Source organism: Mauremys mutica, chromosome 7 (genome assembly GCF_020497125.1).
Source record: "Mauremys mutica isolate MM-2020 ecotype Southern chromosome 7, ASM2049712v1, whole genome shotgun sequence".
NCBI classification, from domain to species: Eukaryota; Metazoa; Chordata; order Testudines; family Geoemydidae; genus Mauremys; species Mauremys mutica.
This window is the reverse complement of record NC_059078.1, coordinates 52,042,719-52,069,183: the sequence shown is the minus strand read 5'-3', so window position 1 is coordinate 52,069,183 and position 26,465 is coordinate 52,042,719. Positions and strand designations below refer to the sequence as shown.

The following is a 26,465-nucleotide window of genomic DNA, read 5'->3' as shown; positions in this document are numbered from 1 at the left end:
ATGTAGTTACAACATGGGTGATGCCCATTAGGCAAGATGCTTTCAGTCTAGATAGCTGGTTGGGAAGGGCCTATTCAGGGTAATGAGCCATTAGGGAAAACAACAGACCTGAGGAGAAGCTTATCCCCCACCTGGTGAGCCTTCCTGAGAATGCTCCAGACAGCCTGTAAGTAATGGCTGTTATGATTCAGCAAGGTATGCAAGGACATGTGATGAGACCACATGACTCTGGACTCCATCTTGGGATGTCAGTGTTTTTCCACAAACTGAGGTTTGGGACAAAGGGTTCTGACCATATGCAAAAGCAATATAAGGCAGGGAGTGACATCACTGGCAGTTCTTCACTCCCCACACAAGACTACTCCTGGAAACACCCCAGGAAAAAAAGAATCAACTGGGGGAAGTGCTGGACCCAGGCTAAAGGGATATTTAGCCTGTGAATGAAACAACTGGGGATTCCAAGCTGTAAAGCAAGTGCAGCTTGTCCTTTAAGAATCTTCAGCCTGCTTGTATCATCAGCCAGGATGAGAATTTGCTAATTCATATCCTATCTTTGTAGTATCTTAGACTTAGTTTATGTTTTTGTTTAATTGCTAGGTAATCTGCTTTGATCTCTTTGCTATCACTTATAATCACTCAAAATCTATCTTTTGTAGTTAATAAACTTGTTTTTGCTCTATCTAAACCAAGTGAGTTGGTGTGAAATGCATGGGAAATCACAACTCAAAGGGCAAAGGCTGTTGCATATTCCTCTTCACATTGGGGTGGGGGGGAATGCTATGATCTTACACTGTACAGTTCCCTGTGCAGTGCAAGATGGTATAATTTTGGGTTTATCCTCCAGAGGGGGTGTATGCCTGGGGAGCTGAGAGTTAACTCGGCTTTAGCCTTTCTACTGTTAGTTTGTGCATTGGCTAGTCAGAGACTCGGCATGTAACTGCGGCTTGGTGTGTCCCTACCTGTGTGCATGCTGATGGAAGTGTAGGACGGGGAGCGGGTCTGCAGCTTGTCACAGCAGCACAGTGAGAGAGGGAGCCCAGGCTGGAAGATCAGAGGGCTCAGTCATACCCCAGTTCCCAGGAGGAGGAACCTGTCACAGTGACTTTACAAGAGTCAGCAGAAAATAGAGTACACTCAGAGAGCTGTCCAATTGAATAACCTAGGGGGTGGCCTGTGTTTGTACAGTGCCTGGCACAATGGAGACCTGGTCCATGATGGGCACCCCTAGGTACTACCGTAATGATAAGAACAACAAATACTATCAGAGAGGACTGGAGGTGTGGAGTGCTCTCAAGTCACCCCACACTGGGAGCATATGATATGTAGGTCAAAATGTTCAAAAGTGCCCACTGAACTGGGATAGCTCATTTTTTAAGAGAACAAATGGAGACACCTGGGACCTGAGTGCCACCAACTCCAGGTGGAGCATGAGAGACACTTAAGCCCGGCTCCTGCGCTCATTGAAATGAGGGTAAAACTTCTACAGGGGTTTCAAAATTCAGAAGTGTTGAAAGGAAAACCTAAATATACAGTCCCATACAACAAAGCAAAACAGAAGCAACTGGCATCCCCAACTCCAACTCTTCAGGGAGACACCAAGCATGGCCAATTGCAGTCCGAAAGGTGAATGTTTCCCATGGTTATGAGCTGCTGAAAACAGCCATTAGAATGTAAATTACTATGCAATTAAAAACTCTGACACCTACTACAATACTGCCATTCAGACCTTAAAAGTGCAATTACTTTGTTGATAGAGAGACTATAGTTAGGACACATTTATTGTTAAGCTCATCCCATAACACCTCAGCATCTCCAGATTCATCTGATTTCTAATATTGTTTATGGCTCACCTATAAATGCAGATTATAAACATAGTTCAGCCCTTCTTTGGCCTACAACAGCCTCACCTTTATTCTGGTTTGGTTTCCTGGGTATAATGAATGTTTGGTTATATCCCAACTGCAGACTTCAGGATTTTTCTCTGGCTTATCAGAAAGGAAGAACTCCCCACCCGCACCAACGACATTCCCCCAAAGAGCACACTAAGCAGAAAAGAACAAGACAATCTTGTCTTGTGAAATCCACAGCAGGAGCTGTCATTTCAAGCCTGGCCTACTGAGAAAGAGCAGCTTGCTGCTGGGGAGGGAAGTGGCAGAAAGCCTGCAGTGGTAAGGAAAGAGCTCTGCATTAATAGATCAGAAGCATTTGCTCCCTTCAAGTCATGAAAGGGCTATTTTTACCGCCACAGCTGTGTCCAGGAATTGGGGGCTTGACATTTTCTTCCTGTTTGATGTTTTGTCATTTTAAACCTTTTCCCTGTTCTGCTAACAGCACAGTAATGAAAGCTATTCTTCTGGCATTCCTCTTTTGTAAATCTATTAGTGTAGAGAGTGTGGAGTGTGCCAGCCACAGGAGAAATGGCCTGGCTCAGACCAAACATGCCCAAAGCAGCTTTTACTACTGTTTGAAAGGCACTCTTCAGTTCGACCAGTCCTGAAATCGGGATGTTTGCTGTGGTTTCTGAAGCCAGCTCAGTTATAAGAGAGCTGTCCTCATTATACCCCAGCAGGAGTTACTCTGCAACTTTCACCCATCAGACGCGGGCCAGTGCTGGTGTCAATGCCATCTGCCCATGCTTCAAGCTGCTGGCTGAAGAATGGGAGTCAGAGTAGCACCTCGCACTCAGAGCTTATCCTGTCTTCACAAATGTTCCAATCTGCTATTCCAGAGCTCGGAACTTGCCCCATGGCAGAGCTGCAGCGGAACCCACAATGCCTGGCCCCGGTATTCTAACCAAGAGACCATGCTATTACAAGAGGGACCGAAACATCACAGAAAAGATGGCTGGTACCATGGCTTTTCTCACCCTGTTGAATGGTGTGGACTCATAGACTCAGACTTTAAGGTCAGAAGGGACCATTATGATCATCTAGTCTGACCTTCTGCACAGCGCAGGCCACAGAATCTCACCTACCCATTCCTGTAACAAACCTCTAACCTATGTCTGAGTTACTGAAGTCCTCAAATTGTGGTTTGAAGACCTCAAGCTGCAGAGAATCTTCCAGCAAGTGACCCATGCCCCATGCTGCAGAGGAAGGCGAAAAACCTCCATCTGTGGAGGGTCACTAGAGACCTAATGAGCCCTGTCCATTCCAGACATAGGGTATCTCTACACAGAGATAAAAACCCTGTGGCTGGCCCGGGTCAGCTGATTCAGGTTCATGGGGCTCAGGCTCCCTGGCTGCAAAAATCATGGTGTACGTGTTTGGGCTCGGACTGCAGCTTCCACTCTCCCTGGCTGCCAGAACATGGGCTCCAACCTGAGCCCAAATGTCTACATAGCAATTTTTAGCCCTGCGAGCCTGGGTCAGCTGCAGCCATGCCATAGGTCTTTTATACTTGTGACTACCTGCTGTTGCAAGGCAAGGCCATGCTGCTGTAAGGAGACCGCTGTCCAATGTGCTGACCTGAGTCATTGCCAGCTCTTAGTATTTACAGATGTTGGTCTACACAGGATCCAGTGAATCCTGTTTTAGGGGAATGGTGTAATGAGACAGCTCTCAACCAATAGAGGAATGTCTCCTCACATCTTTGTGGATAAAGAAGTGAATGGACCTGTAAAACACCTGAGCGAGAACATCACTGCTTCAGGAGCACAGAACAACCACATGCAGGAGCAGGACTGACAACTGCCTTTAAAGGAGAATGCTCCCAAGGCACTCAGGTGTTGAGGGGAGGGATAAGCGCTATCTGGAAGACATCCTGCAGATGTGGGCCAAATTCAGAGAGGAAGTAACTAGGTACAACACCATGCCTGGGTCTGCACCCCACTGCACCACAAGGAGGAAGGAAACAGCCCAAGAGAGGACACCAAAGGGAAAGTGGGCAGTGTCTCCTTTCTGTCCTCCTGCTCTGGACACAGGGGTCACGTGATGTCAGGTGAGTGAGCTCTATGGACTGTAAGCACATTGGTACCTCTTCTCCCCAGCTCCCCATGAAACATGTGCTGTAAGACTGAGTTCACATAGCTTGCTTGTCACATGAACATCTTAAGAATACATTGCAGGTTCGGCTGGTTGTAAAACCCTCTTTCAGCACAGCAATATTTAATTACTGCTTATTCAAAAGGAAAGTCTACTGAAAAGGCAAGTGCAGCCCTTTGTCACTTAATGATTGCATTTGTCTCTTTTATTGCAGAATTCACCTTAATCAGTTTGCTTCTGAATCAAATTTTCCCCTCCCCACAGACTGCTATGTAATTATTTCAGACTGGAAATGGAAATTTAATTGCTTGTCATAAACTGAATCCATCTCTGATGGAAATGTGTGACATTTTGGTTGTTTTCAGGAATGGCCTGGCCAATCCTTTCTTTGCCAGTGTTCCCTATCTGATGCTTATGGCCTGGTCTCGTGGCTCAGGAGCTGGGCTTGGACTTGGGAGACATGCACTCTTTCCTGGCTGTCTTTCTGCGCCACTGGGCAAGTCACTTCATCTCTCTTTGCCTCTGTTTCCAATTCTGGCCTGTGGTGTTCAGGTCAGACTAGTTAATTACAATGATCCCTTCTGGCCTTAAAATCTACAGGTGAGCCACTAGGTACAATTCAGAGCTGGGAGTAAGGACGGTCTTAGGAAATTCATAAGGAGCCATCAAAGGCCACTCTCTTCTGCCGACTGTATTCTAGTCAGACAATCTCCTCAGAGGAAGCTTGGTACAGAATGGCCAGGGCTACACGGAACACTCTAGGATTGGTTACTATGTCCACGATCCGAACAAGCTCAGACAGGAAATACAGATAATAAGGAGGGGAGATAAAGTCTCCCCTTGCACCTCTATAAGCAGAGAGAGGAGGCCCTGATGGAGCCCTGTGTGTGGGCAGCACAGCTTCTGTAGCATCATTCCCCTTTATCGTCTCTGCAAGGCTGGGGAGGTGCCAGGAGAGTGGGCAGGGGCCCTCTTCCTAAATTAATACAGATTGAGTATTAACATAAGTTAATTAACATAATTGGGCAGTGGCCAGTGGAGAGGCCCTGGCAGCACAGGCCAGCACAGAGCACGGCTAGCTCCTAGTCTAGGACAGGTGCCCTGAGATGTGTATGGGTCTGAACAAATGTCCCAGCGGAGGCAAAACCCATTTCTAGAGGGACTGATGTGATTAGCAAGCTTGTCATTTCCTGTTCTCGCCTACCAGGGACAATGCTATTATTTATTTGTAACTGAAACTGAAAGGCTATGGATCTATTACCCAGACTATTTCTAGATCCACTTCAGAGAATCAGCTAACAAAATCCACAAGGGAATAGGGGCAAAAAATGCATCTCCAGAGATCACTGCCACACCAAGCGCTGGCTGTCCAAACAACTTTATATCTAAAATTTTGCCATCTTGTTAGGTGTCACTCCCACTGCTGTCAAAGAGAACCTTGCTCATGTCAGCAGTGAGCCACTGTGATGGGTTCCCCAGGGTTCTCCAGGGTGCAAGCTGGAACTGGGATACTGTTGAACCTCTGGCTTACCAACTTGAGCTCTTTCTCACACTGTGATGCTGTGACAAACTGCAAACCTCTCCAGGTCCTACACTCACGCAGCCATCCACAGGCAGGGACGAATCCAGCTCTGTTACATGAATGCTTTTGCCAGCCACTCATGAACCAACAATAGAGAGACTCCAGATAATTTCCCACAGTTCCCCAGCCTAGGACCCCAGAGCTTGTGACCACCTCCCCAGTTCAGTCTTTGTCCTCCAGACGTGTTTCCAGGTGTTGAGTTGTGGGGGGAGAGAGGCCAAGTGATGATGTCACTTCCCCCTTTTATAGCTTCCTCCAGCTTCCTGGAAGCATTGTTTGCTATGACCTATCTACATGCTATCTCTGAGAGGTCTCCCTTTTATACAGTTCCTGGGGTAGTCCTTGTGAGTGTGGATTCCTCTTAATGGGCCATCAACACGTCTGGATCCTCCATTGTTGTGCCTGAAAGGTTGGTTGTGGGTGTTTCCAACCTTACAACATCTTTCAGTGACACACACATAGCAAAACTGTATAACTTTCTATACAACGATAGCACATACACTCCAACAGGATATTAATGTTCAACAGCTTAAGACTTTTAAAAAGACACCTCACAAGGCATACTTTGTACAAAACATATCATAAACATATCACCCTGGTAAATATGGGGGTGCCAGTGTGTTGCTTTTGCGTACAGAGTGCAACACCAAGCCATCAAGATCTGGGGCATTACAGCACAGTTCACTGAGGCAGCACTAAGACCAACAGAAAAATGACTGGTAGACAGCAAAGTCTGGGAGGCTGGGAAGGCCCCTCCCTGACACTAGACAGCAATCTTCTGGCTTGTGGGAAGCCAGGTTATGTTGGGTAGTAGAATGTCAGCTGCTTTTTTGGTGCAGCCTTCAGAATCAGTGCAATCCTTTTCCCTAGACACGCCCATAAGTCCAAAGTATAGACATGATGCACGCGCTGTCCTGCAAGAGCAAACAAAAACTTTAGGGGCAATCGTGGCCCCACTGAAATCAATAGGAGTTTTGCCATTGATTTGCCATTGATTTCAATTGGATCAGGATTTTACACTAAGGTTAGGGCACAGTTGTGCCAGACAGGCTTGGGCCTGGACAGGGCCGCCCAGAGGATTCAGGGGGCCTGGGGCAAAGCAATTTTGGGGGCCCCTTCCATAAAAAAATTGCAATACTATAAAATACTATATTCTTGTGGGGTCCCCTGTGGGGCCCGGCACAAATTGCCCCACTTGCTTCCCCCACAGACAGCCCTGGGAAAAATAAACCTTCTGCATCGCGGCACAAACGCAGTTTTGAGAAAACTTCTTTACAAGGTATCACTGGTTCTCAGCATCAGCTAGTGCTAAAAGGCACTAAAGCTCATTAAAAGGGTTGGACAAATATTTTCTGTCAAAACTTTTTCTGGATTGAAAACTAGGGGGTTTTAAAAAGCAGAAAAAAATCATGCACAATGTCTGCTTTCCTTCAAAATTTGTTGTGGTTTTTTTAATTGAAAAGCTGAAATTAGTCTGCCAAAACCTGAATATGGTTTGGGGTTTCAGAAGTGTGTGGCCAAATATTTGCTGCTTGCTGTGTTTGATTGTTTAAAGAAACAATAAAAAAATTCTGCTTAAAAAGATCCAAAACTTTTGAACCACCTCAGCTTGTGACCAAACGCATGAGCCCATCCAGGCAGAGATTTTTCCAGGTTTCTGATACTTTGCTGGCTTCCTTGACTCATATCTGTCTCCATAACTTTGGGTTCATTTAGCTTAGAACATAAGAACGGCCGTAGCAGCTCAGACCAAAGGTCCATCCAGCCCAGTATCCTGTCTACCGACAATGACCAATGCCAAGTGCCCTAGAAGGAGTAAACCTAACAGGTAATGATCAAGTGATCTCTCTCCTGACATCCATCTCCATCTGACAAACAGAGGCTAGGGACACCATTCCTTACCCATCCTGGCTAATAGCCATTAATGGACTTCACCACCATGCATTTATCTGTTTCCTAGAGACTGGCTCCATGGGATCCCTCACAAACTGGAGACGGTTACTGTGGGTTTGTCTTTAGTTTAGCTTATGTACATACTCCACGAACTGAGCATTTGAGCTTGTTCCAGAATCTGGGATGAGCCTATGCTGTGAAAACTGAAATGCTCAAAATAGCACATGCATGTGAATGGACACAGGGTGCTAAAATTAAATTAACCCAGGAGTTCTCAAACTGGGGGTCAGGACCCCTCAGGGGGTCACGAGGTTATTACTGGGGGTCGTGAGCTGTCAGCCTCCACCTCAAACCCCACTTTGCCTCTAGCAGTTATAATAGTGTTAAATATATAAAAAAGTGTTTTTAATTTATAAGGGGGGGGGTGTCGCACTCAGAGGTTTGCTATGTGAAGGGGGTCACCAGTATGAAAGTTTGAGAACCACTGAATTAACCCCTCTGGAGCCTCAGGGAATGCAGGGGAGGGGGGTCTCCCTTGGTAGGGTTGGGAAGAATATTGCTCTTCTCATGTGATCCCTCCCCCAGTGGCTAATTTTAAATGAAGCTACTCTCCCCTGACATGAATCTCCCTATGGCACTGAAATGAAATATAGACTATAATTTGGCATTTGAGAAGTGAAAGGGATGGCTGCCCTAATGGAAAAGCTAACAGCTTGGCTCTTCTGCAAGCCTCAAACTGCTGAATAAGCTTTAGGGTAGGCAAGGCTGTGCCTCCCAAACAGCCTGGCCCTGCCCCCTATCCGACCCCACCCACATCCTGCCCCTTGACTGCCCGCCCCCCCCTCAGAATCCCCGACCCATCCTGCTCCTTGTCCCCTCACCGTCCCCCAGAGACCCCCACCACCACCACCCCGGGACCCCTCACCGTCCCCCAGAGACCCCCACCACCACCACCCCGGGACCCCACCCCTGCTCCCTGTCCCCTGACTGCCCCAACCCCTATCCTCCCCCCCGCTGAGTCCTGACAGACCCCCGGAACGCCCACGATCCAACCCCCTCATTCCCTGACCGCCCCCCCAACCTCTGCCCCCTCCCTGTCCCCTGGACTCCCTGCCCCTTAGCCAACCCCCCCTCCCGATCCCTTATCCCCAGCTCCCCCATCACCCGGAGCCTCAGCCCATCCAGCAGCGTCCCTCGACAGCTGCAGTGTGGCTCCAGTGGGGCCCCTGAGCCCCACTCCACTCAGAGCCGTGTGGTCAGGGGGCGGGGCTGCAAGCTCCCAGCCCCACCCCCTGACCACGCGTCTCTGAGTGGGGCGGGGCTCAGGGGCCCCGCCGGAGCCATCCTGCAGTTGTTCAGGGACACCGCTGGATGTGCTGAGGCTCCGGGAGAGGGGCGGGAGCCTCAGCCATTCTCGTGGGGGCCCCTGCAGAGCCCAGGGCCTGGGGCAAATTGCCCCACTTGCCCCGGGCGGCCCTGGGCCTGGATCAGGACAAGTGTAGAGCAGCTCTACCCCAGGGGACCTCCTGGAGGTATGGTAGGTCATGGAATCATAGAAGATTAGGGTTGGAAGGGACCTCAGAAGGTCATCTAGTCCAACCCCCTGCTCAAAGCAGGACCAATCCCCAGACAGATTTTTACCCCAGTTCCTAAATGGCTCCCTCAAGGACTGAATTCACAACCCTGGGTTTAGCAGGCCAATGCTCAAACCACTGAGCTATCCCTGAGTCACTCCCAGAGCTCCTAGGTCTACTCAGTCCTTCAGGATGCTCCCCTCTCTTTGCAGGGCACAGTTTCTCTTCTCTACTCCCTTTGTGAGCACGAGAAGGTGCTGCAATTGTGACTAGTACTTGCTCAGTGGGATGGGAAGCTGAGATGCAGAGGGGCAAATCCCTCCTCCAATACTGTAGATTTGGGGACACACCCCGATGGAATTAAAGAGGGGGCCGAAGTTCCCCATTTCTTGTTGACGACTTCCATCCCTGCAGCCCCGTTGAATTTACTGGGGTTACACAGGGTATTTTGTCACTCACAGGCCAACATAAGTGAAGCCATGCATTGACGCAGTGTCTAATGGCCCAGGGACTAACTGTGGTTACTACAATTACAGTACTGTAAAGCAGTGACAGCTGTATCATAAATTGCAACCCAACTTTCTGTTTAGAGCTGAATTTTGCATCCTGAACAGAGGGCAGGATTCATACGACCTGGGGAGAGCTAGTGACCAGCACTTGGAGCAAGCTCAACAGCTTAATTAATACAAAGTTATTAAACTGTGATTTAGATCTCTGGCATGTCGAACTGGTCAGCTGTGATCCATGCATGCAACACCTGCACTGTGTGCAAATCCCTACTGCTCAATCCTGACCATAATAGTCTCTTCTCTTCCAGTTCTGGGACACTCCTGACAATAACCCCTCAATTCTAATGCTAATGCAGCTCTTTCCTGGCCAGCAGCACAAGCTTTGCCTCAGCATTTCTTGTTCCAGGCCTCTCTTGAGCAGTAATTGCCAGTTGCAGTGCATGGTGTGCTGCTTTTATGATAAGCCCAGCATTTTACTGAACAGGCTTCTAACCTAGATCTCCAGAGGTGAAATGTTAGTGCATCATCCCACCTAGTCTTCCCTTGCTAGAACACAGCTATTCATGACCAATGTAAGAAGACATTACAAAATGTGCAAAGTAACAGCACTTACCCTAAAAACTAAGTACATAACTGAAAATGCTAATGGAAGTTTATGCAGTTGCAGAACCACACAGGGTAGAAGACCGACACTAATGACAGCACACTTCAAAAGATCGGGCAAACATGTCTTTAAAGACACGAGGGAGTGAGGGACTGATCTTTGCAGTGGTCCCTGTGTAGATTCTGCTTGGCCTGCACAGCTTTCTGAATATGTATTCCAATCTGGGCCTGTTCAGCCACTGCAGGAAAATGACAGCTTCAAACTCTTTTGGCTAATGATTGAGCAATCACACAGAGAGACTCTGCTGTCAGACTGGTAAGAAATTTAACATTCAGCTATTAAATCTAAGTATCTTTCATCTGAGTGTCAAAGTGGGCTGCTAAGTGGCTTCCAGTCTCCCACACTCAGGATATAATGACATCACTGTTCAGTTAGATGGCTGCTTCCAAAGCTAGGCTCAGAAATGTCAATTCTAATAACAAGCATACCTTAAACCAGCCAAGCTTCTTTTGGGCAGGTAGGCTGCCGGGCAGAGAGAAAAGGGCATGGCGGTCAATTAACCTGGTAAAGAGGATGGCCACAGCTCATTCTCCACAGGGCCGGTGCAACCATTTAGGTGACCTAGGCGGTTGCCTAGGGCACTAGGATTTGAGGGGCGGCATTTTTTTTGGCAGCAACCGTGGCGGCCGGATCTTCAGCCGCCCTGGTCGCCGCCGGCATTTAGGCGGAGGGAGCTGGGGCAGGGGAGTGTGGGGAGGGCTGCCTGCAGCCAGGGCCAGCTCCAGACCCCAGCGCGGCAAGCACGCACGTGGGGCGGCACTTGCCGGCAGGGGCGGCAGGCTGGGTTGGTGGACCTGCCGCAGTCATGCCTGCGGGAGGTCCACCGGAGCCCCGGGATGACCGGACCTGCCGCAGGCATGACTGCGGAGGGGGCGCTCCTCCCGCGGCTCCAGTGGACCTGCCGCAGGCATGACTGCGGAAGCTCCACTGGAGCCGCCGGACCAGCCAACCCTCCGCAGCTGCGGGAGGTCCAGCTGAGCCGCGCGACCAGCGGACCCTCCACAGTCATGCCCGCGGGAGGTCCGCTGCTCCCGGGGCTCCGGGGCGTCTCCCGCGCATGACTGCTTGGGGCGGCCGAATATGTAGAGCCGCCCCTGCCTGCAGCAAGTAGGGGTGGGGGGTGGCACGCAGGGGAACTCCCTGCCCCAGCTCACCCCTGCCCCACCTCCTCCCCGAGCATGCCGTGGCTGCCTAACTTCTCCCGCCTCCCAGGCTTGTGGAGCCTAAGCTGATTGGCGCTGCAAGCCTGGGAAGCGGGAGAAGTGAAGCAGCGACGGCGTGCTCGGGGTGGAGGCGGAGCAGGGGTGAGCTGGGGCTGGGGGTGTGTGCCTCAGGGCAGAGGGTGAGGTGTGGGGAGCTGCCGCAGGGGGGGCACCTCAGGGTGGAGCTGCCGCGGGGGGAGCCTCAGGGCGAGGGCTCGGGGACGGGGGAGGGCGCAAGGTGGAAGTTTCACCTAGGGTGCGAAACATCCTTGCACCAGCTCTGATTCTCCAATGGGACCGTGATGCAGCTCCAGCAGGGAAGGAACCCAGAGGCTCTCTCCAAACAAGGAGCTTATCTATAATGGAGATCTGATCAGTGAATGTTACAGCCAACCAGATTAGGCTGCTCCTGGCATAATGGCAAATTGTACCAGTTAGCATATTTGCTAACAGCTTTGAAATCCACTTAAAGATTAACAAGATCTGATTAATATAATAATAATTAGCCCTTATTTAGTGCTTTATATTTTCAACTGGCAGAACACACATTAACTGATTGTCTTCTCAGCACCCTGGGAGGAAAGTGGCCAGAAGCTCAGAGATAGACTGGCAATGGTATTGAAATACCTAGCAATGCAGACAGGCACTGAGCGGGTGTTCAAAATACTGCCCTTATGAGCAAATTGGTAACTTGAAGCCTTTGCAATCCCTAATCCCACAGCAGCATCTAGAAGCTCTGAAATTCCAACAGAAAGTTATTTTTAACGCTGGTCCCAGCAATGCTGGGATCCCACCCACAGCAGCACTTGCTGGAGAAGAAGTCAGACTAGCTAGTATGCTAGAGAAATACTAAAGGGAAGACCCAGCTCTGGCAGGATACCCCACCAGGTGCAGAGGACTTTAGCAATGTATCTAAGATCACTGCCAAGCTTCAGGAGCCAGGGCTGGGCACTGCTAGCAGTGATGGACAAAGCATACCAGGAACTGCATGACTATGTATTCTGTGCTGTAGTGTTTTATGTATTAAATCTGAACTTTAATCACAACCACATTTTATGAATTTGCATGGTGAGGGAAGTTGTGAAGTGTATGATGAGGCAACAGTTATTGGCAAGTGCTGCTGTGAAGGGTTGGGATTATCATTCTGATTGGTTGATGCATTCACTTGTCTCATGGTTTATTAATTACTTGTATTAGCTCTGATGAGGGAGGAGGGAATTGTTGTTGCATTGATATTAAAGAATGTGTTAATCACAGAGAGATTTTTTTCCCCGGAATCTATACATATGCAAATAAACATGCAGGCCAGTTGCGCTGTCTACCCAGGGTGGCGTATTTATAAATGCAAGAGCTTTAGGGACAGTATTTTGTCATCATAAAGTGCATCTCACTGGGGTTTCAATTTTCCTTACCACAGCCATGGGAAGTGGGGCCTTGCCTGAGAAATGGATGTGAAGAAGCCAAAGTGAAGGGGGCAGTCCAATAAGGAACACTGGCAGGTGAGACAGTTACAGATGCAGGTCACAGAGCTGGGCCAGCTGTGCTGATCTCCTCTGGAGCCCTGACTATATGTTCATTGAAAGTGTATGTTCTGAATTCTCATTCTCCTCTCCATCCAAGAGCAGATCATCAGCCCCCTGGCCTGCTGCCTGCCTGAACCTATCCCGTCTGTGAAGAGTGGCCCTCACTTTCTCTCCCGCAGGCTGTAGTGTGCATTTAAAAGAAAAATAATAAACTGAGTTAATAACCATGGAGCCCAAAAGCCCTCCTGCCCAGTTGACACACAGCAGCCCACCGCAGGGACCTGGCCCAATTACAGCACCTGAGAGTCCAGGAAGAACATGAACATCAGGGACTGAGGTGGATCTGTGGATCAGGGAGACCAAAGCAGCTGAGACAAATGAGTAGAAAGCCCAACAAAGGCGCATGGAACAAATGGCAGTAGCCAAAGCCAAAGAATAAGCTGAGGAACTGTCATAAACATACAGCTAAGGGTAGCATAAAATCCCTTCTTACCAGTAAAGGGTTAAGAAACTCAGATAACCTGGCTGGCACCTGACCAGAAGGACCAATGGGGAAAGAAGATACTTTCAAATCTGTGGGTGGGAGAAGGCTTGATTTTGTGCTGTGTGTGTTTTCTCCCCAGAGACAAAGGGAGAGACCAAGCAAGTAATCCAGCTCCCACTGAAATGATACATCTAATATTACAGAAATAGTAAGTAATAGCAAAAAAATGCGTTAGAATATCTTTTGTTTTAGCTTGTGAATTTTCCCTGTGCTAAGAGGGAGGTTTATCCATGTTTTTATAACTTTAAAGTTTTGCCTGGAGGGGAAATTCTCTGTGTTTTGAATCTTTTTGTTACCCTGTAAAGTTATCTTCCATCCTGATTTTACAGAGATGATCCTTTTATCTTTTTTTAAATAAATTCTTCTTTTAAGAACCTGATTGATTTTTCAGTGTTCTTAAGATCCAAGGGGTTGGGTCTGTGTTCACCTGTACCAATTGGTGAGGATATTATTCTCAAGCCTTCCCCAGGAAAGGGGGTGTAGGGCTTGAGGGAATATTTTGGGGGAATAGGACTCCAAGTGGTCCTTTCCCTGATTCTTTGTCTAAATCACTTGGTGGTGGCAGCATACTGTTCAAGGATAAGGTGGAATTTGTGCCTTGGGAAAGTTTTTATCCTAAGCTGGTAAAAATAAGTTTAGGGGGTCTTTCATGTGGGTCCCCACATCTGTACCCCAGAGTTCAGAGTGGGGAAGGGACCCTGATAGGTGCGGACACACAGGAGGCTCAGGGATGCTCAAGCAATGAAGATGAATGCAGTGCAATGCAGCAAAAGGAGCGTCCCCATCCAGTGAATACCCGCCACAACACATGGGAGCGGGAGAAAGCCTGCCCAGTTTATAAAGAAACCGACTATATAGAAGAATTCCTGTCACCTTTGAGAGACTATGTGGGATGCACAATATCCCATCAGATAATCAGATGCCTGTCCTCTTAACCAGATTAATTGGGAAAGCCAGACAAGTTTTTAATGATATGGAAGTGAGCAATGCTATGGTGTATAGAAATGTAAAGAAAATGTACTAAAAAGATTTAAGATTACCCCAAGATTTATCAACTGAAGTACAGGTTTCCTACAGTATGCCAACATTTTTATGGCTGACTGAAGCCTGGTCTACACTACGTGTTTAAACCGGTTTAAGGAGCGTAAAACCGATTTAAAGCCACACCCGTCCACACTAAGAGGCCCTTTATATCGATATAAAGGGCTCTTTAAACTGGTGTCTGTACTCCTCCCTAACGAGAAGAGTAGCGCTAGTATCGGTATTACCATATCGGATTAGGGTTAGTGTGGCCACAGATCGACGGTATTGGCCTCCGGGTGGTATCCCACAGTGCACCACTGACCGCTCTGGACAGCAATCTGAACTCGGATGCAGTGGCCAGGTAGACAGGAAAAGCCCCGCGAACTTTTGAATATTTCCTGTTTGCCCAGCGTGGAGCTCCGATCAGCACGTGTGGCGAGGCAGTTAAAAATCAAAATAAAGAAAGAGCTCCAGCATGGACCATGTGGATGTGATTGCTGTAAGGGCAGGCAAATCTGTTCTATCAGCGCTCCGTTACAGAAGACGAAATTCAAAATCATTTTTAAAAAATCTCCAGACAGACGCCATAGCAGGGACTCAGCACACTGCTGCGTGACAAGCGTAACGGAAAGCCAAAGAATCAAATGGACGCTCATGGACTGGAGGACTCAAGCTATCCCACAGTTCTTGCAGTCTCCGAAAAGCATTTGCATTCTTGGCTGAGCTCCAAATGCTTCTAGGGTCAAACACAATGTCCGTGGTGGGTCAGGGCATAGCTCGGCAATTTACACACCCACCCACCCACCCCCAGAAGTGAAAGGGAAAACAATCCTCTCTTGACTCTTTTACATGTCACCCTATCCTTAATGAATGCTGCAGATAGACACGATGCTGCAGCACTCAACACCAACATCCTTGCTTCCCCCCCTGCCATGGGTGGCTGATGGTGCAATAAGACTGATATCCATTGTCATCATCAGCCTATTGGCACATGGGGCAGTGCAAAAGGACTGGTAACCATGCCAACTAGCATCCGTGAGGTCGATCAAGGGCGCCTGGCCCTAATTTTTCCTGGTAGATGGTGCAGTATGGCTGGTAACCGTCCTCATCATAGCAACAGGGGGCTGAGCTCCATCAGCCCCCACCCTTCATGTGTAAAGAAAAGATTCAATTGCCCCTGGACTAGCAGTGGGATGCTGGGCTCCTCTCCTCCACACTGCTTAATGTCCTGTCTGGACTATCATAGCAGCTGGAGGCTGCCTTCCACTCATTTCTCACTAACAAGTCACTGTGTCTTATTCCTGCATTCTTTATTACTTCATCACACAAGTGGGGGGACAATGCTACGGTAGCCCAGGAAGACTGGGGGAAGAATGGAATCAACAGGTGGGGTTGTTGCAGGAGCACCCCCTGTGAATAGCATACAGCTCATAATTTCTGCGGGATCTGACACAGAGCAGCTGTGCTCTCTGGTTCTATGATACAGTGGTTCTCTAGTACACTTGCCCATATTCTAGGCAGGACTGATTCTATTTTTAGATACCAAAAAGGAGGGATTGACTCAGGGAGTCATTCCCAATTTTGGTTTTTGCGCCCCTGGCTGATCTCAGCCAGGGGCACTTATGACAGCAGCAAATGGTGCAGTGCAAAAGGACTGGTAACCATGATCATCTTATTACCAATTTATGGTATGGTAGATGGTACAGTATGGCTGGTAACCATCTCTGCTGTCATGCAAAAGCAAAAGCATGCTGCTGTGTAGCGCTGCTGAATCGCCTCTGTGAGCGGCATCTAGTACACATACGGTGACAGTCACAAAAGGCAAAACAGGCTCCATGATTGCCATGCTATGGCATCTGCCAGGGCAATCCAGGGAAAAAAGGCACGAAATGCTTGTCTGCTGTTGCTTTCCCAGAGGAAGGAGTGACTGACGACATTTACCCAGAACCACCCGCGACAATGATTTTTGCCCCATCAGGCACTGGGATCTCAACCCGGAAATTCCAAGGGGCGGGGGAGGCTGTGGGAACTATGGGATAGTTATGGAATAGCTACCCACAGTGCAACGCTCCAGAAATCGATGCTAGCCTCGGACCGTGGACGCACACCACCGATTTAATGTGTTTAGTGTGGCCGCGCGCACTCGATTTTATACAATCTGTTTTGCTAAACCGGTTTATGTAAATTTGGAATAATCCCGTAGTGTAGACGTACCCTTAGAACAAAGCTTCCTGAGCTCTCATCCCCTAGCGCCTCTACTCTACTTGCGCTTTACTCACAGCACTCAGTGAAAACAAGGATAAGTTCTTTAAAGAAAGAACGAGGATTCAAGTAGTAGTTAGCAGAAGTATTGGAAACAAATGGTTACATATCAAATAAAATCATAACATGCTTTCTAGAACCCAGACTTAATTAACACAATAATCTCATGTCTAGCAGATTATTGCTCATCCCAAATCCTTGCAGCACTTTACAGCCAGGCTGTCTGGGACCCTCCTTTCACGAGACAGGCACACTGCCGGTATGCCTCTTTGGTGAACGATTCAGTGTGTGGCTTTGCACTCCAAAATATACCAGACTCGTCCTTTGTCCTATTCAGAAACAGGACACTCCCTGCTCTTTGTTTCTATCTGCAAATTTCCTCTCTTGCAGATTTTACAATCTTTTCAGTTCAGGTATATCCTTTGTAGCCTGACCTTGTGGACTGGGAAGAGAGATTTTTGTGGTATGAGGATTATGAAAGCTCCTGCTCCTGCTTCCCTACTCTTTTCCCAGTTTCCCACACGCAGACCTCAGCCTCAGCTGCTAGCCCCTCTCCCTTGGATGGGGCTGGGGATGCCCAAGCTGCACACTGTTGTGATAATACACTGTATTTTAAACCACTGGGTTCTGATGGGTTCACAAGGACCAGGGTTCCAGATGCTTGCCTCACTTGAGCCCCACCATCCCAGTGGCTTGGGAACCATGCTCTCCTCCTGAGAGCAGAGAGCAGGTGTTTGGGAATAGGAGAAAACAGAGTGCACTGAGAATTACAAACCATCAGTCAGAGGAGAAAAGGGGCTTATTTTCATAGTGTTTATAGTCACTGGAGCAGTGAAAATGAGAGCAATGACAACCTGAGATATTTCTGGCCCACGATCCTCGTTGATATTAGCAGGCTACTGCTGTGAGATGAATGCTAGGAACATTGCAAAAGTTGACAGTGACAGTGCAATAGGATTGATGGCACGAGGTCAGCAGCTAGAAGGAGGAAAGAAGCTAGTTTAACAGGATATTTTAGAAGCAATATAACATTGCATGTTGTTCTGAATGGGAGTCAAATGTGAAAGCAGCTGAGAGGCAGAAGAAGCTAGCAGAGTAGAAAAAAGCCCCATACAATGAATTGAGAGAGCTTTTGAAACAGCAAGGCCAGAATAAAACAAAGCAAGTGCCTGAGTAAATGGACAGCAGAGCTGCTCAGGGACCAGGTGGAAAATAATGGTTCCATTATGATGACAACATTCATTGAGGAGAAGAAGAGAAAGCCAGCAGTGATGCACTGCATAGCCAGCACAGCCAGAGCATTTAGGAGACTTCACGTTACCAGTGCAGCAGCCCTCACAGACTTTATGCAATGCAGAGGCAGCAAACATATAGCTCTGTGCAACAGTCACCAGGGCAGGGGTTCCCCTTGGCATACATGGACAGGCTAAGAGATAACAGGGCCCACACTCTCCGTCCTATGGATTAATCCTCCCTTTGTCCTGTTGAAGGAAAGTCCAGGTTCTCTTCCTGTTTTGCCCAGTACATCAGCTTTAAATAAGCAGGATGATGGTCTCCTTACCTCATAGTTATACAGAGAGACTTAACGTGTAGATTAGCTCCATTAAGAGCAGTGGCCAGTGCCTCCTCCCCACAGAGAAAACCACAGGAGGGATCAAAGAGGCAGGAAAACTCCCCCATGGAGTTCACTAGAAATTTTTGCCTCCAGGGGCAGGGACTAAGGTCTCCTAAGCCCATGAACCCTGAGGAGATGTGACAAAGTGGGACTGTTCTTAATGTTTCCTCTGAATACTGTGTGGGTGCCTCAGTTTCTGGCCGACACTCTGTCTCCTGGCAACTAATGGCTCGGGCCCTTCCCACCTGCAAGGGGATGCTAAAGGGGTGGGAGAACAAAGAGGTCAGGTGACCTCCTAGCCCGGGAAAGAAACTCAGCAGAGAAAGAGGGGCTGGAGGGGGTTCAGTTTGGAGCTGGCTGGGGATGAGAAGTGAGTGCAGACGTGGGTGTCAGGCTTGCTGTCCCCGCCCCCCGCCCCCGAATGGACCTGGCTTAGGTCCATTCTCTGCACCTACAAGCTCTGTTTTAGACCATGTTCCTGTCATCTAATAAATCTCTGTTTTACTGGCTGGCTGAGAGTCACGTCTGACTACGAAGTGGGAGTGCGTGCAGACCCTCTGGCTTCCCCAGGACCCCACCTGGGCAGACTCGCTGTGGGAAATGCATGGAAGGGCATATGCTGAATGCTCCAAGGTCAGACCCAGGAAGGTGAAGCCATGTGAGCTTCTTGCTCTGAAGACAGTCTGCTCCAAGGGAGAGGAGGCTCCCCAAAGTCCTGACTGGCTTTGTAGGGAGCAGTTCCAAAGCATTGCCTGGGGACTCCGTGACAGGAGGTACAAAGAAGGAACTGTCAGACTGTCCAGCAGTGGCTCAATAGCATGAGAACCAACCTCAGAACAGATATTTAGGAAGCAGGCCACAAACCCCAAATTGGCTCTGAGTTCTGCACTTAGATTTTACCAACCAGTTATCAAGTGTAAACTCCTCAGGGACTGTAAGAGCCTGAACATGGAGCCACAGATAGTCCCCTGGGGTACTCTGGTCTGTCTCACCACCCAGGTGAGCCTGCCTTTGTGACAGATGGTCCCTTACACCAAGAATCACAGCAGTATTCAGGTTACTCCCAGTCCCAAAGCACCAGTCACTTACCCCAGGTCAATTGAACCTTAGATCTCACCCCAAAGACAATGCTTATAAACAATCCTATAATAAACTATCTAAAGATTCATTATATAGGAAAAGAAAACAAGAGAGTTACTTACAAGGTTAATGCAAATAAACATACACACAAGTGAGTTCCAATCTTAAGTTTCGAAAGGTAATAGAAGCTTCTATAATAAGCAAGCTCTACATGTCCTTAAGGGCTAACCCAGGTTAAGCACTGGGGATTTCTTGCTTATGCCTAGTACTCCTTAGCCCTCAGAGTCCGATCAGCATAGAGATCCGGTTAGTCCTTGTTAGAGGTTTTTATTCCCCTGCTCCTCTCCAGTATGCTGAGCTGTGAACTCAGCTGTTGGGAGAAATCCCCTTACATGATTCATCTTCATGGGAGGGGAGAGGGTCAAACAACAAAGTCTTCATTCCTTTTTAATGTCCCTCAATAGACCACCTGGTGCTGAAGGTCTTTTCCTGTTGGGTAGGAGGTTACACTTTCTGTTGGAGATCAGCACTTCACAATAGTTAATACTTCTCGACGGTCTGGTAATTTACACAGTTCAACAGGCTTGCAATACAAATGCTCAAACATTTGTATTGCAAATGCTGGCAGCAACTCACAACCATTCCATTAAGTCTGAACACTGAACACATTCTTATAATCCTAACCCCTATTTAAACAATACTAACAGACAGGGGATCCAGCCTGGTTCCAGCCCTGTATTTGTCAGGGTTCAGCTGAGACATGGGGACCTTGGCATGAGCTGGCACCTGGTCTGCCAGTGCCACAAGGACCCCGAGAGGCAGGTGTCTACATCAGTAGCTGCTCCTCTGTGGACCCTCACTGGCCCCTCTCCCTGGCAGAAAGCTGCTGTGCTCAAAGTGGCAAGATGTATTCTGTAGAAGCAAATTAAGATTTTACTCATGGCTGCATCACCTGTAGACGTTTCAGGGCTTCTTCCATTCACTGTTTGTTCTCTTATCTCACTAAGGATTGCAGGTAGACTGAAGGGTCAGCAATTCCAAAGAGAAGAGGGGGGCTGAATGGGTCACATGTTTGTCAAACAGCATGGTTATTGATGCTACTGGGAAGTCAAATGTTGGCATAAAGACGATTGCCTGTTCATCCCTTGGAGATCAGCTCCTCACTCAGCTGTCTGCACTACTGACCCCCGTATCCCCCGTCCAACCATGTACAAGGCTCCCTACCCCTTTCCAGTCCTGGAAGTGCTATAGGGCCAGTAGCAGCAGGGTGAGGGGTAATGGCTCTTGATCCCTCTGCATTAGAATAGTGGAATGGGCTGACTGGCCGACCCTGTGAAGGCTCTTTCCTGTATTTGATGGCGAGCAGGTCACTAGCTACCCTTAATGATCTGGAGGATGGCGTGGACTGAACCCTCAGCAAGTTTGCAGATGACACTAAACTGGGAGGAGTGATAGATATGCTGGAGGGTAGGGATAGGATACAGAGCGACATAGACAAATTAGACGATTGGGTCAAAAGAAATCTGATGAGATTCAACAAAGACAAGTGCAGAGTCTTGCACTTAGGATGGAAGAATCCCATGCACTGCTACAGACTAGGGACCAAGTGGCTAGGCAGCAGTTCTGCAGAAAAGGATCTTGGGATTACAGTGGACAAGAAGCTGGATATGAGTCAACAGTGTGCCCTTGTTGCCAAGAAGGCTAAAAGCATTTTGGGCTATATAAGTAGGAGCATTGCCAGTAGATCGAGGGACGTGATCATTCCCCTTTATTCGGCATTGGTGAGGCCTCATCTGGAGTACTGTGTCCAGTTTTGGGCCCCACACTACAAGAAGGATGTGGCAAAATTGGAAAGAGTCCAGTTGAGGGCAACAAAAATGATTAAGGGACTGGAGCACAAGATTTATGAGGAGAGACTGAGGGAACTGGGATTATTTTGTCTGCCGAAGAGAAGAATTAGGGGGGATTTGATAGCTGCTTTCAACTACCTGAAAGGGGGTTCCAAAGACGATGCATCTAGACTGTTCTCAGTGGTAGCAGATGACAGAACAAGGAGTAATGGTCTCAAGTTGCAGTGGGGGAGGTTTAGCTTGGATATTAAGAAAAACTTTTTCATTAGGAGAGTGGTGAAGCACTGGAATGGATTACCTAGGGAGGTGGTGGAATCTCCTACTTTAGAGGTTTTTAAGGTCAGGCTTGACAAAGCCCTGGCTGGGATGATTTAGTTGGGGATTGGTCCTGCTTTGAGCAGGGGGCTGGACTAAATGACTTCCTGAGGTCCCTTCCAACCCTGATATTCTATGATTCTATACCCCACACTGCATGGAAAGGGCTAGCACCTGACCCCAAATGCGAAATAAGAGCTAATCAGAGCTGGAAGGCCACCTTACCACACCCCATTGCTGCAAGGCCAGTGAGGAAGCATAGGTCTTGTTGAGAGAAAGCCAAGGTCCCTAAGTGAGGAGGGGCTGATATGTGGGGTTTCAAATATCACTGGAATATTACAAACTTCAAATACAAATATCTACTCAGTATGAACCACAGCCTGTTCACCCATCACTCAACACGGAGCAATGTACGTCTGATGCAATGAAACTTACTTTCTTCCTTCCTGTTTAAGGCAGGCTGTGGTCTCAGCTAATCCTGACAGTCAGCACCAGGAACAGAGGCTTGCTCCAGGCTCTGTGTCTGAGCATTGCAAAATGAAGCTGCTGCATCAGAATACAACAGAGCAAGAGACAGCCAGACAGAGGGAGAGCTGTTCTCATCTCCAAGCAGAAAATCAAAACCTATCAACCCTGCAGTGAACCTGAGTCAGCTGCTGGCTGTCTGCGCCAAAATGAATTTGTCTGGCAGCAGCATGGAGAATTAATTTAAAACAGAAAGAAAATGAAATTTTAACTGCAATAGCAATGTTTGTGATTTGTAGCATGGTAGCTTACACCTTGCTACTTCCCAGCATGTTGAAAGCATGCACTCTCCCAGTGAACTGGCCTCCACACAGGTACAATACGCTTGTGTACATGCATGCCTGGCTTCTTTCTTAATTGTGCTATATTAGCTGGCATGTGGCCAGTTCAGTGCTAGCCAATGGGTTTTCACCCAGTAATTGTTTTAAATTACTAGTGAGTAACACATAAAACTGTAATTAACTAAAAAAGAAATCTTGCACAATTTTGGTCAACACTGTCACTTGCCGAGTTAATTAAATACTGAACCCATCAGTTCTGTCATTTATTAACAAAGAATCCAGTGAGCTTTTTGTTACATTTTGTGCCTGACTCTAATGTTCATTGAATTGGGGGCCTGACAGCAGCACTGGCTGGAGCCAACAGTATTGGAGCTAAACAATGTCACGTTATACCTCTGCTGATGATCTTTGATCCTGCCCAGAAGCCCTCTCCTGCTATTCCAGCCCTGGGCTTCCCCTCTCCTCCTACAGAGTTTTGCTCATGTCCTGTGGCACTGCTGACCTGGTGCCAGCTCATCCCCCACCTCAAGGGAACCCTGGCAAACACGTAGCTGGAATCAGTCTGGCTCACCAGGGTGTTAGTATTGGTACAATAGGTATAGGAATGCATTTAGACTGTATGGAGTGCTTAAGGTGACCAGATAGCAAGTGTAAAAAATCGGGACAGGGGGTGGAGGGGTAATAGGTGCCTATATAAGAAAAATCCCCCAAAATCAGGACTGTCCCTATAAAATCGGGACATCTGGTCACCCTAAGAGTGCTTGTGTGTTGCTGCCAGCAATGATCTCACTTACAACATCTGGAGCCAATATTGTAAGGTAATATTTGAATAGCTGTGCTGTAAACCTCTGGCTATGGGCTTATCCACACTTACAGTGCTGCACCCGTACAGCTGCGCCATTGTAGTGTGTTAGTAAAAACGCTACCTATGCTGACAGAAGAGCATCTCCCATTGGCACTGGTACTCCATCTCCCTGAGAGGCAGCAGCTATGTCCACGGGAGAAGCCCTCCCATCACCATAATGATGTCTACACTAGAGGTTAGGTCGCTCAGGGTAGTGGCTTTTCCACACCGCTGGGTGACGCTGTTATACCGACCTAAGTTGGTGCTGTAGACCAAGGCCTGGTCTACACTGGGGAGGGGAGGGTCAATCTAAGATACGCAACTTCAGCTATGAGAATAATGTAGCTGAAGTCGATGTATCTCCGATCAACTTACCTCCTGTCCTCATGGCGCGGAATCGACGGCCGCGGCTCCCCCATAGACTCCGTTTCCGCCTCTGGAGTCGATGGGGAGCGCGTTCAGGGATCGATTTATCGTGTCTAGACGAGATGTGATAAATCAATCCCCGATTGATCAATCGCTATCCGCCCAAGTCTACGTAAGTCAGCAGCCAAAGGAGAGACGCTGACTAGTGCAAAGTGCTGATATGCAACAGAAGGTGTTACGCCCTGTGTGACGGGGTTCACTCACCACTGCAGCACCTCTTGCTGGCTGTGCTGGGGATTAGCTCTGTTTGCTAGTGCTCCCTCTTCTGATGATGTCTTGCCACTGTCACTTCTGCTCCAGGACCCATGTCACTCCAAGGACCGTGGTGTCCTCTTCAAGACACAGCCCTCCGGCTGTGCCACACTCTCTGCTCCCCACTTCTGGGGGATAGGATTGCAGTCCACTGTCGAGCCACTTCCCTCAGTAGCTACTGCAGCCAATTGCCTGGCCACTTCCTAGTGGCAAGGCAGGGGATCTGGACCCATCCACTACTCCAGATCCCAGCCCAGGGACCCTGTAGATGGCAGTCATGTGCTGCATCTCCTCCAACCTCTCAGTACCTTTCCCTGGGCCACTTCCTGCGGCCCCCAGCACCCTCTTTGCCCTTACCTCAGGGCCTCAGCCTGTGAATTCCTACAGCCAACCTGGCACTCCTTCCTCCTGCTACGAGGCTGATCTTCCCTCCTCAAATTCCAGGCAGCTACTGAACTCTGCTCTGCCCGGCATCTCTTATTATATGGCCCTGTCTGGCCCTGATTGGCTGCTCCTATAAGCCCCTAGGGCTCTATTAACCCCTTAGAGCCCAGTGTGGGGCAGATGCCCCATCACACCCTGCCCGACAGGAAAGGCCCATCAAGACCAGACAGACTGTAGTGGAGCAATACAGATAACAAACAATGTTTGATGTTGTCCCTTGCTCCCGTGAAGAGGGGTCATGCAGCCTCATCATTGTGGGCTATGGGTGCCTGGAAAATATGGAAAACACTCTCAATATCCAAATCCGGAGCTAAACTAACATGAACTTCTGACAATCATTTCTGAAAGGTTCCTTTCAGAGCCTCACACTCAGCATGGTTTGAAATAAACCAGGGATCCTTCAGCTGGTGTTCTTTCTAATCTAGCTGTGATATATGAGCATCATCTCCCTTTCAGCACAGCCTGGAACATCTTCCCCAGGAACCACAGGCGGCAGGTTTGTATAATTTTTGGTGGTGCCCAAAATGGTGGTGCCCCCCCCACCCGCTCCTGCCCTGTAAGCCGATATAAAATGAAGCTACAACGCATCGGCACCACAAGATTACAAGGGTCAATTAAAAGTGGAAAGTCAGAAGCAGCACTTGCCTGCTTCAATATAAGGTATTATATTTTGTTGCACCTGTTGTGACAAAGTGGGAATGTTCTTAATGTTTTCTCTGAATACTGTGTGGGTGCCTCAGTTTCCCCTGCAAGGTGCCAACTGAAGGTGTTGGGGACAAAGAGATCAGGTGGCCTCCTTGTCCAGAAGAGACACAAAGGCTAGAGGAGGGAGTGTCAGTTTGGAGCTGGCTGGGGAAATGGGGAGAGGCCCAGAACTTGGGTCTAGGCTCCCCACCCTCCAAGATGGACCTGACTGAGGGGTCCTGTTTTCTGTACCTACAAGCTCTGTTTTAGACTGTGATCCTGTCGTCTAATAAACCTTCTGTTTTCCCGGCTGGCTGAGGGTATGTCTACACTACAAGAGTAGTTCGAATCAACTTAAGTCGAATTTGTAGAATCGACCTTACAAAGTCGAATTTGTGTGTCCACAGTAAGGACACTAATTCGACTTTGTGAGTCCACACTAACGGGGCAAGCGTCGAAATTGGAAGCAGTGCACTGTGGGAAGCTATCTCACAGTTCCTGCACTCCCCGCTGTCCATTGGAATTCTGGGATTTCCCCCCAATGCATGCTGGGGGGGGAAACTGTGTCGAGGGTGGTCTTGGGTAACTGTCAGCATTCAACCGTCACTCCCGCCGGTGGGAAATCAGTTCGCGCACTTTTCCTGTTAGTGACAGCGCGGACGCCACAGCACTCCACTGTGATCATGGAGCCCGCTGCAATCATCGCTGCACTTATGGCCGTTGTCAACTCCTCGCACCTTATCGTACACCTCTTCAACAGTCAGATGCTGAGAAATCGGGCGAGGAGGCTCCGGCAGCGCGGTGAGGACATGAAGTCTCAGAGTGGCACAGACCTCTCAGAAAGCACGGTACGCTGCGCTGTGGAGATCATGGTGGCAATGGGTCATGTTCATGCTATGGGACGGCGATTCTGGGCCCAGGAAACAAGCACGGACTGGTGGGACCGCATAGTGCTGCAGGTCTGAGATGAATCACAGTGGCTGCGAAACTTCAGGATGCGTAAGGGCACTTTCCTTGAACTGTGTGACTTGCTGTCCCCTGCCCTGAAGCGCAAGGACACCCGCATGTGAGCAGCCCTGAGTGTGCAGAAGCGAGTGGCCATAGCCCTCTGGAAACTTGCCACGCCAGACAGCTACCGGTCAGTAGCGAACCACTTTGGCGTGGGCAAATCTACCGTGGGGGTTGCTGTGATGCAAGTAGCCAACGCAATCGTTGAGCTCCTGCTCTCGAAGGCAGTGACCCTGGGAAACGTCCAGGTCGTCATAGATGGCTTCGCTGCGATGGGATTCCCAAACTGCGGTGGGGCTATAGATGGGACTCACATCCCTATCCTGGGACCAGCCCACCAGGCCAGCCAGTATATTAACCGAAAGGGCTACTTTTCAATGGT

The 26,465-nt window shown here is 48.7% G+C and overlaps 1 protein-coding gene and 1 long non-coding RNA gene across 3 annotated transcripts in view; one reads left to right on the top strand and one right to left on the bottom strand.

The window, feature by feature from the left end:
• The window catches only part of LOC123373904, a 36,004-nt gene extending 13,559 nt beyond the window's left edge, over positions 1–22,445 (top strand). Inside the window, exons 2-4 of the long non-coding RNA XR_006580933.1 lie at positions 12,825–12,906; positions 13,554–13,622; positions 22,075–22,445. This is a non-coding gene — a long non-coding RNA (uncharacterized LOC123373904). The remainder of the gene's footprint in view (positions 1–12,824; positions 12,907–13,553; positions 13,623–22,074) is intronic.
• The window catches only part of BSN (bassoon presynaptic cytomatrix protein), a 463,396-nt gene that overhangs the window by 121,540 nt on the left and 315,391 nt on the right, over positions 1–26,465 (bottom strand). The gene's annotated exons all lie outside the window — the stretch shown is intronic.